Source organism: Siniperca chuatsi, linkage group LG1, assembly GCF_020085105.1.
Source record: "Siniperca chuatsi isolate FFG_IHB_CAS linkage group LG1, ASM2008510v1, whole genome shotgun sequence".
Taxonomy (NCBI): domain Eukaryota; kingdom Metazoa; phylum Chordata; class Actinopteri; order Centrarchiformes; family Sinipercidae; genus Siniperca; species Siniperca chuatsi.
Window position 1 is genome coordinate 37,717,889 of NC_058042.1, and position 8,362 is coordinate 37,726,250.

General features: G+C 42.5%; 1 long non-coding RNA gene across 1 annotated transcript; it reads right to left on the bottom strand.

Moving 5' to 3' along the window:
* Positions 1-7,202: 7,202 nt before the first annotated feature.
* Positions 7,203-8,134, bottom strand: LOC122880235. Its single transcript, XR_006378878.1, has 2 exons — positions 7,714-8,134; positions 7,203-7,477 (listed from the first exon to the last, which is right to left on the bottom strand). It is a non-coding gene; the product is annotated as an uncharacterized LOC122880235 (long non-coding RNA).
* Positions 8,135-8,362: the final 228 nt, after the last annotated feature.

An 8,362-nucleotide genomic window follows, 5' to 3' on the forward strand; every position in this document is an offset into this window, starting at 1 on the left:
ACTGGCCTTACGGATCAGTTTGTTGAGCCTGTTAGCGTCCGCTACCCTCAACCTGCTGCCCCAGCATGCAACAGCATACAGGATAGCACTGGCCACCACAGACTCATAAAACATCCTCAGGATTGTCCAGGTGTTGAAGGACCTCAGCCTCCTCAGAAAATAGAGGCGGCTCTGGCCCTTCCTGTAAGGAGCTTGAGTGTTCTTAGCCCAGTCCAGTTTATTGTCCATGTGTATTCCCAGGTACTTGTAATCCTCTGTACTCCAATGTCCACACTGACCCCCTGGATGGAAACCTGGGTCACTGGTGCCTTGGCCCTTCGTAGGTCTACAACCAACTCCTTAGACTTTGTCGCATGTGAGCTGCACATGGTTCTGCTCACACCATGAGACAAAGTTACCAACCACAGCCCTATACTCTCATCACCACTGCTGATACATCCCACCACAGCAGAGTCATCAGAAATCTTCTGAAGGTGGCAGGACTCTGTGTGGTAGTCTGTGGTGTAGATGGTGAAGAGGAAGGGAGAGAGGACAGCCCCCTGAGGGGCCCCAGTGTTGCTGTCCGACACACAGTGCTGCAGACACACATGCTGTGGTCTGCCAGTCAGGTAGTCAACAATCCAGGACACGAGGGGGGCATTCACCTGTATCGCTGCCAGCTTCTCACCCAGCAGGGCAGGCTGGATGGTGTTGAAAGCACTGGAGAATTTAAAAAACATGATCCTCACCGTGCTTGCCGGCTTGTCCAGGTTGGTGTAGATGCGGTTCAGAAGGAAGATGATTGCGTCCTCAACTCCCAGCCAGGGCTAGTACGCAAACTGAATGGGGTCAAGGAGGGGTCTGACCAGAGGCCGCAGCTGTTCCAGCACCAGTCTCTCCAGGCTCTTTATTATGTGGGAGGTCAGTGCCACCGGTCTGTAGTCCTTGGAGCCACTGGGACGCGCCGTCTTCAGCACCGTAACGAGGCAAGATTTCGTCCACAGAACAGGGACCCTTTGAAGACTCAGGCTCAGGTTGAAGCTGGGGGCCGCAGGCTTTTAGCACCCTGGGGTAAACACCATTGGGGCCTGCAGCCTTGTTTGAGTGGAGTTTCATCAGCTGTCCTCTCACCTTGTCAGCAGTCAGGCACACAGCAGGACATTTACCAAAACCTTATTTAAAAGTTGAAGGAAAAATAGTTCCTTTTTTGATAGATATAGGAGCAACCATATCATGCATAAATGAACAGGACTTAAATTGCCTTTTGAGTACAGAAACTAACCAGTCTGTTGGTATTACAGGTGTCCCACAAATAGAACCGCTATCACAACTGTTATAGGCGGAGGTGAATAAAACAAGTTTGCAGCATGTGTTTGTTGTGAGTTCAACAGTTCCTCTTTCCTTATTAGGGAGAGTTTTGTTAAGTAAACTGGGTGCAACTGTTGTGTATTGGAAATTGATATTTCTCAGAGTATATCAATTGTTGTCAGAATGTGTTCGATAGTGTCACAAAGCCACATCTTTTTGTTGAAGTCAGACTTTGTGTCTAAACTTTTTACTGTTGACAGGATCTAGGAGCTGGCTGCTTGTCAGGCTGTGGTAGCTTCTAAAATATTGATGATGAAGCCATTGATAAACCATTTTCTGACAGGTGTGTGTCTAGCAAATGTTTACAAGAGGTTCCACAGATTTTGTTTAACTCATGTTACTGTGTAAAGATGTGGATGAGAACATAGAGATTTTATTTGTATATCAGTAATAAATGACATGGTTGACAGTGATATAATGCTTGACTCCACTCATTTTTTTATTAAAGCATTGCAGAATGATGTCAAACCACAAATTTAGACAATCAATAACAACAGAGGTTTTAGTGAAGCAACCTTCAATTTTGGCCTCTATCCCAGTGAAGTAATGGGCTCAACATGCAAATCATGTGGGATTTTTGGATTTGGAGCCATGTCAAGCCAAAATGAACTATGGTAAATATCCGGTATATGTCAAACAATATCCACTCTCTAAAGAGAAAGAGGAAGGAATTTGACCAGTAATTGAAAGTTTACTTAAACAAGGAATAATAATAAATAAAATAGAAATAAATCCAATTTTGAAACCAGGAACTAAGAAATATAGATTCACACAAGATCTGAGAAAAATGAATGAAGCATTATTTCCTCTAGCTCCAATTGTGCATAATGTTAATGCAATTCTGGTTGCCATACCTGCTGATTCTAAATGGTATACTGTTGTTTATTCTCAGGCACTGGAATCGAATAATATGTTGAACACAAATCTACAAGATTTATTTGCATTCACGCATTGTGGTACTCAGTATCGCTTTACAAGATTAAGTATGGGATATGTTGACGGTCCAACCATTCCTGCAGCAGCAGTGCAAAGACATTTATCGAAATTGGTCTTGCCCGGTCCATCTGCGTTATTACAGTATGTGGATGACATTTTAGTGGCATCATCAACAGAAGAAGATTTCCAGAAAGACTCTCTTGCTTTGCTGACGTATCTTGCTATGGGTGGACACAGAGCCTCACTGGCTAAGCTGCAGTTTTGTCAGACCTTGGTTCACTATTTGGGATATGTACTGAGAGATGGTTGTCGTTATTTGTCACCGGAAAAGATCAGGGTGATAAGGGACATTCAAAGACCAAAAACAAAAAAGGAAATGTTATCTTGGCTTGGACTTGTGAATTATTGCAGGGCTTGGCTGCCGGAATATGCAATATATGATGGTCTTTTGCAGGCTACAACACTGAAAAACTCTCCCTTCAGTGGACAGAGGAAAGGAAACATGCATTCCGGCATGTGAAGCACATGCTGTATGCTGCTCCAGCTTTGGGGTTGCTTGATTACAAGATGACCTTTCACCTTTGTGTGGCAGAGGATGGAAGTGTAACTGCTTCTGTGTTGGCTCAGATGCATGGGAACAGACCAAGACCAGTGGCATACTATTTAAAGATGCTGCCATTAATTGTAAAGGGCATGGTTTCTTCTTTACTTGCTGTGGCAGCAGCTGCAATTATGGTGGAGAAGTCACAAACGATTGTACTGGGACATCTCAAGATTCTTCGCACTTCTTGTGCAGTAAATATCATTTTGTTGAATATTACAACACAACACATGACTAGTCAAAGACATAGCAATTATGAACACATTTTGACAGGGACTCCAAGTCTTACGATTTCAACAGCAGCACACACAAATCCGGCTGTGCATTTAAAAACATTGTTGCAGGGGGAACTGGAAGATTATATGGAGATTGATCATGACTGTTTGGAATTAATTAATTCAATCTCTAGTATTCGAGTGGATTTGCAACAGGCTCCACTAGAGAAGAATGACATTGTTTTGTATTGTGATGGATTGTCGATGTGCCCAGATGATAAAACAATTCTTTCAGGTTATGCAGTTATAGATGATGAAGGCAAATGTTTGAAGGCATTCAAGTTACCAGTTAAACCAGCACAAGCAGCTGAATTAATTGCATTAACAAGGGCCTACTTATTGGCTGACAATAAGGCGGTGACAATTATACAGACTCAAAATTTGCTTTCTCGTGTGCGCATGATTTTAGCATGATCTAGAACAATAGAGGCTTTGTGCCAACTGCTGGAAAACTGATTCAACATGTGGCTTTGATTAAAGAATAATTAGCAGCAATGATGTGACCATCACAGATTGCTGTGGTAAAATGTGCAGGACATGCAAGGGAAGACTCACAGGTGGCTAGAGGCAATTATTTAACTGATATATGTGCGAAGAATGCAGCATTATATGCTGAGTTCCCACTATGGATGAATGCTGTTTTTATGTCTGCACCGGTGCCAGAGCCCCCATTCACAGTTAGTGACCTTCTTGCATTTCAGAGACAAGCGTCTGAAGCTGAAGTAAAACGGTGGAAAACAAAAGGATGTTATCAGGATGTTGATGAGCTGTGGAAGTTTAGAGATGGAAGAATAGCATTACCAAGAACAGCATATGACCCATTAATTGCTTATGTGAATGGAGTTACTCATGTGAATGCTAAGGGGATATCGGCATAACTTTTCTTTACGAGTGGATTGGAACAACAAGCCGAAGATTTCGTGAATCGATGCCTAATTTGTGCTAGATGCAATCCAGACATGAAAGCACCTGAACATGATCATTTGCCTCCACCAAAGGGACCTTTTCAACAATAGCAAATTTATTTTACGCATATGCCAGAATTTAAAGGATCTTCTTGTCTCCTGGTCATTGTTGTTAAGTGTTTAATGGAACACCTCGTTCTAAGATTTGGAATACCTGTGGGAATTGATTCTGATAATGGAACGCCTTTTACAGCTAAGAATACTAAATTGTTGCAAGTTATGCATGAAGTAGAGATTTTAATGTAATGTTTCATTATAACTAACATGGCAGCGGCGGATGGCCGCCCACCATTGAGTCTGGTACTGTCCAAGGTTTATGCCGCTTAAAGGAAGTTTTTTTCTTGCCACTGTCGCCAAGTGCTTGCTCATGGTAGGATTTGTTGGGTCTCTGTAAATAACATTATAAAGAGTACAGTCTAGACCTGCTCTATAGGAAAAGTGCAATGAGATAACTTCTGTTATGAATTGGCGCTATATAAATAAAATTGATTTGAATTTGCTTCATTATTTAGTTAGTATGGGTTGATATTTTATTGTGTCACAGTTTATGTGATGTTCAGAAAGGACGAGTTCAAGGAAGATGGAGTGAAAGATGAAGAATTGTACCATGCAGGCTGAAGACAGCGATCGCCCCAGGAAAGTGGCTGAGTAGTAATCTTAGGGGGGTCGGAGAGGAATATTCCCAAGGTGATGTGTTTCTGGGTTTTTCGCCCCTCTTTGCACTGGACCATTTTGTGTGTCATGTACCTTTGTTATATATGTTGGTATATGTAATCAAATGTATCTTTTTCAGTTAGTGATTGTAAGTTACTCCATGTGTTAATCTACTGTAGAAGGAAAAAGGGAGGATCAATTGGTCTGGGACCACATCTGTTTGGCACATTATGGGACCCCAGGGTTAGGAATGACATGTTATGAGGTGACATAAACGACAGGGACCCAATGAAAAGAGTTTCCAGATGTGTCTTGAGGATCCAGAAAAAAAGTTATTGTACTTGGCTCCAAACACCTCTGAGACACATTATCTAAAGATATAATTACTCCTCTGAGTTATGTTTGATCAGGATTTATCCTTTACCTCCCACATGAAACAATCTTCAAGGACTGCCTTCTTTCACCTATGCAACGTAGCAAAAATCAGGCACATCCTATCCCAAAATGATGTCAAAAAACTATTGCAGCATTTTGTTACTTCTAGGTGTTACGGACAGATCAGGCCGGAGACACAAGGAGAATCGTGAGTGCTTTATTTAAACACAAACAACGTGGATTTGGGTATGGTGGGAAAGCTACTGTTCATAAGTCTGGATTAGACGGAGATCTGGAGCAGAGTGGGAAGTCTAGACGAGAAGCTCGACTCGAGCCAGGAGACTGACGTAACTCCCACAGAAGACGAGAGAAACACGGAGACTGGAGCTGGTGTGAACACTCACGGGAGACTGGAGATACACGGAGAATGGAGATACACGGAGACTGGAGTTGGTGTGAACACTCACGGGAGACTGGAGAAACACGGAGACTGGAGCTGGAGTGAACCACACGGAGGACAGAAACACGATGGAGCCAGGGAAGAGGTACTGAAGAGCGGTTGCAGGGAATAGTTAGGTTTAGACGAGGTGAGTCCAAATTGTTCTTAGGCTACAGGGGAACTAACGTTCTGTCCTTCACCATGAACGAGACCGGACACTGACTGAGGTGAGGAGCTGGGTATATATAGGGAGTAGAGTGGCTGATTATGTGCAGGTGTGCGATGGGTGACAGGTGCTGGGAATTAATAATCAGGTGAGGGAGTGCAGAGTGAAGGGGAGTCTGAAGTGCGAAGTGACAGGACGAGAACAAGACAGACTGTGACAGTAGGTTGGACTATTGCAATTCCTTATTATCAGGCTGCCCGAATAAGTCCCTTAAGACTCTGCAGTTGAGAAAAGAGATCATATTTCTCCACAGGAGAGGAGCTCTGACTCCCATTCTACTTTTGGAGACTCTAGGAACCACAAGTAACCCTGCATTCTGGGAGCGCAGAGTTCTAGTCGGGTAATAAGGTATTTTGAGCTCTTTAAGATATGATGGTGCCTGACCATTAAGAGCTTTGTAGGTGAGGAGACAGATTTTAAATTCTATTCTGGAATTTACAGGGAGCCAGTGCAGAGAAGCTAATATTGGAGATATATGATCTCTTTTCCTAGTTCTTGTCAGTACATGTGTCGCAGCATTCTGGATCAACTGGAGAGTCTTAAGGGACTTATTCAGGCAGCCTGATAATAAGAAATTGCAATAGTCCAGCCTAGAAGTAACAAATGCATGCACTAGTTTTTCAGCATCATTTTGACACAGAATGTGTCTGATTTTTGCAATTTTACGTAGGTGAAAGAAGGCAGTCCTTGAAGTTTGTTTCATGTGGGAGTTAAATGATAAATCCTGATCAAAGATAACTCTGAGGTTCCTTACGGTGCTGCTGGAGGCCAGGGAAATGCCATCTAGAGTAACTATATCTTCAGATAATGTATCTCGGAGGTGTTTGGGTCCAAGTACAATAACTTCAGTTTTGTCAGAGTTTAACATCAGAAAATTGCAGGTCATACAGGTTTTTATGTCCTTAAGGCATGCTTGAAGTTTAGCTAACTGGTTACTTTCATCTGGTTTGATCGATAGATATAATTGGTATCATCCGCATAACAATGAAAGTTTATGGAGTGTTTTATAATAATATTGCCTAAAGGAAGCATATATAAAGTGAATAGAATTGGTCCAAGCACAGAACCTTGTGGAACTCCATGACTAACTTTGGCGTGCATGGAGGACTCACCGTTAACATGTACAAACTGAGATCGATCTGATAGATAGGATTTAAACCAGCTTAGTGCAATGTTCCAGTCTCTGTAATAGAATGTGATGTTCAAAGGTGTCGAATGCAGCACTAAGATGTAACAAGACAAGTACAGAGACAAGTCCATTGTCTGATGCAATTAAAAGGTAATTTGTAATTTTCACCAGTGCTGTCTTTGTGTTAATGTCAGGTTCAAGACACCTAGAACATTTAAATCATATACAAGGAAAGAAAGACAAAGGCATTAACTTAAGTTTTTACTCGCGAGGAGAGTAAGCATAGATGCATTCAGTTACATCTCCTACTCACTCTGAAGTGCATCTATGCAGCCTCCTCTCTTTTATTCAGTTTAGGAGATTCCCTGTTACATAGTTCTCTAAGGGGTGGGGGAGGTGTATAATGCTTAATAAAAAACAAGGTATGTTGAGTGCTCTATCTCGTGAGAGCGGCCTTGGGAGCAACCGTGAGACTATCTTGGTTCGGTGTCAGCCTGCCCTGCCAGTCATGAGATAGCAGGGTGCCATTCCTGTAATTCTCACAGACACAAGTTTAATAACACACATACACACACAGCATTGCTGTGCACTTTAAAGGCCACTAAGAACAAAACATAAATGGGATAACTTATGTACATTTTTATTCTAACATCTCCCTCCTGTTTATCACATTTTGTTCTCAAATTCTCATATCACTCAATCAGTCTCTTCGCTAGATTTTCGACTGCAAGATCATTTTTATGAGTCTGTCCAAATGTTTACTTACGGGGGTGACTCATAGTCACCTGGATCAGGGAACAAATCAGGCCAATGGTCTGATTCTTCATCTGTGTTGTCATCGTCATCTCGGTTTTGTTGCAGGAGTGGATACATCTGGGTTAAACGGTCCTCCATAGGTGAAATTGCTGTGGTGATGAGACGAGTAGACAAAGAACGCAGGCACGGAATACAACAACATCCACATAAGGTCAATATTGCAGCAAAAACTGCTAGAGATATTAGAATTGAGGACACCAAGGTTCGGTATTTCCCAAAAGCATCCATCCAAGAGTCCCACATAGTGGCGTCTACACCAGATTGATCTTTCATCTTACCATTCAGAGTTTTCAACCCTTCCATGGCCATGGTGAGACTGCCATTTGCTGCAGTGTTGTTAGGAATGAAGGTGCACCATTGCTCTCTAAACATAGCACACACCCCTCCTTTCTCTGCAAGCAACATGTCAAGAGCTATGCGGTTCTGGAATGCCATCAGTGATGTGGAGGAAAGCTGTCCATGAACAGCCTCAAACCCACTCTGTGTCCAATTTCCCAATTTCTGTACGTTGTAATGGATGTAATTGATTCGGTCTACGTTTTTGTTAATCGTGCACCACCAACAGAACAGGGACTCAAACCCTGCAGCCACCTGATCTG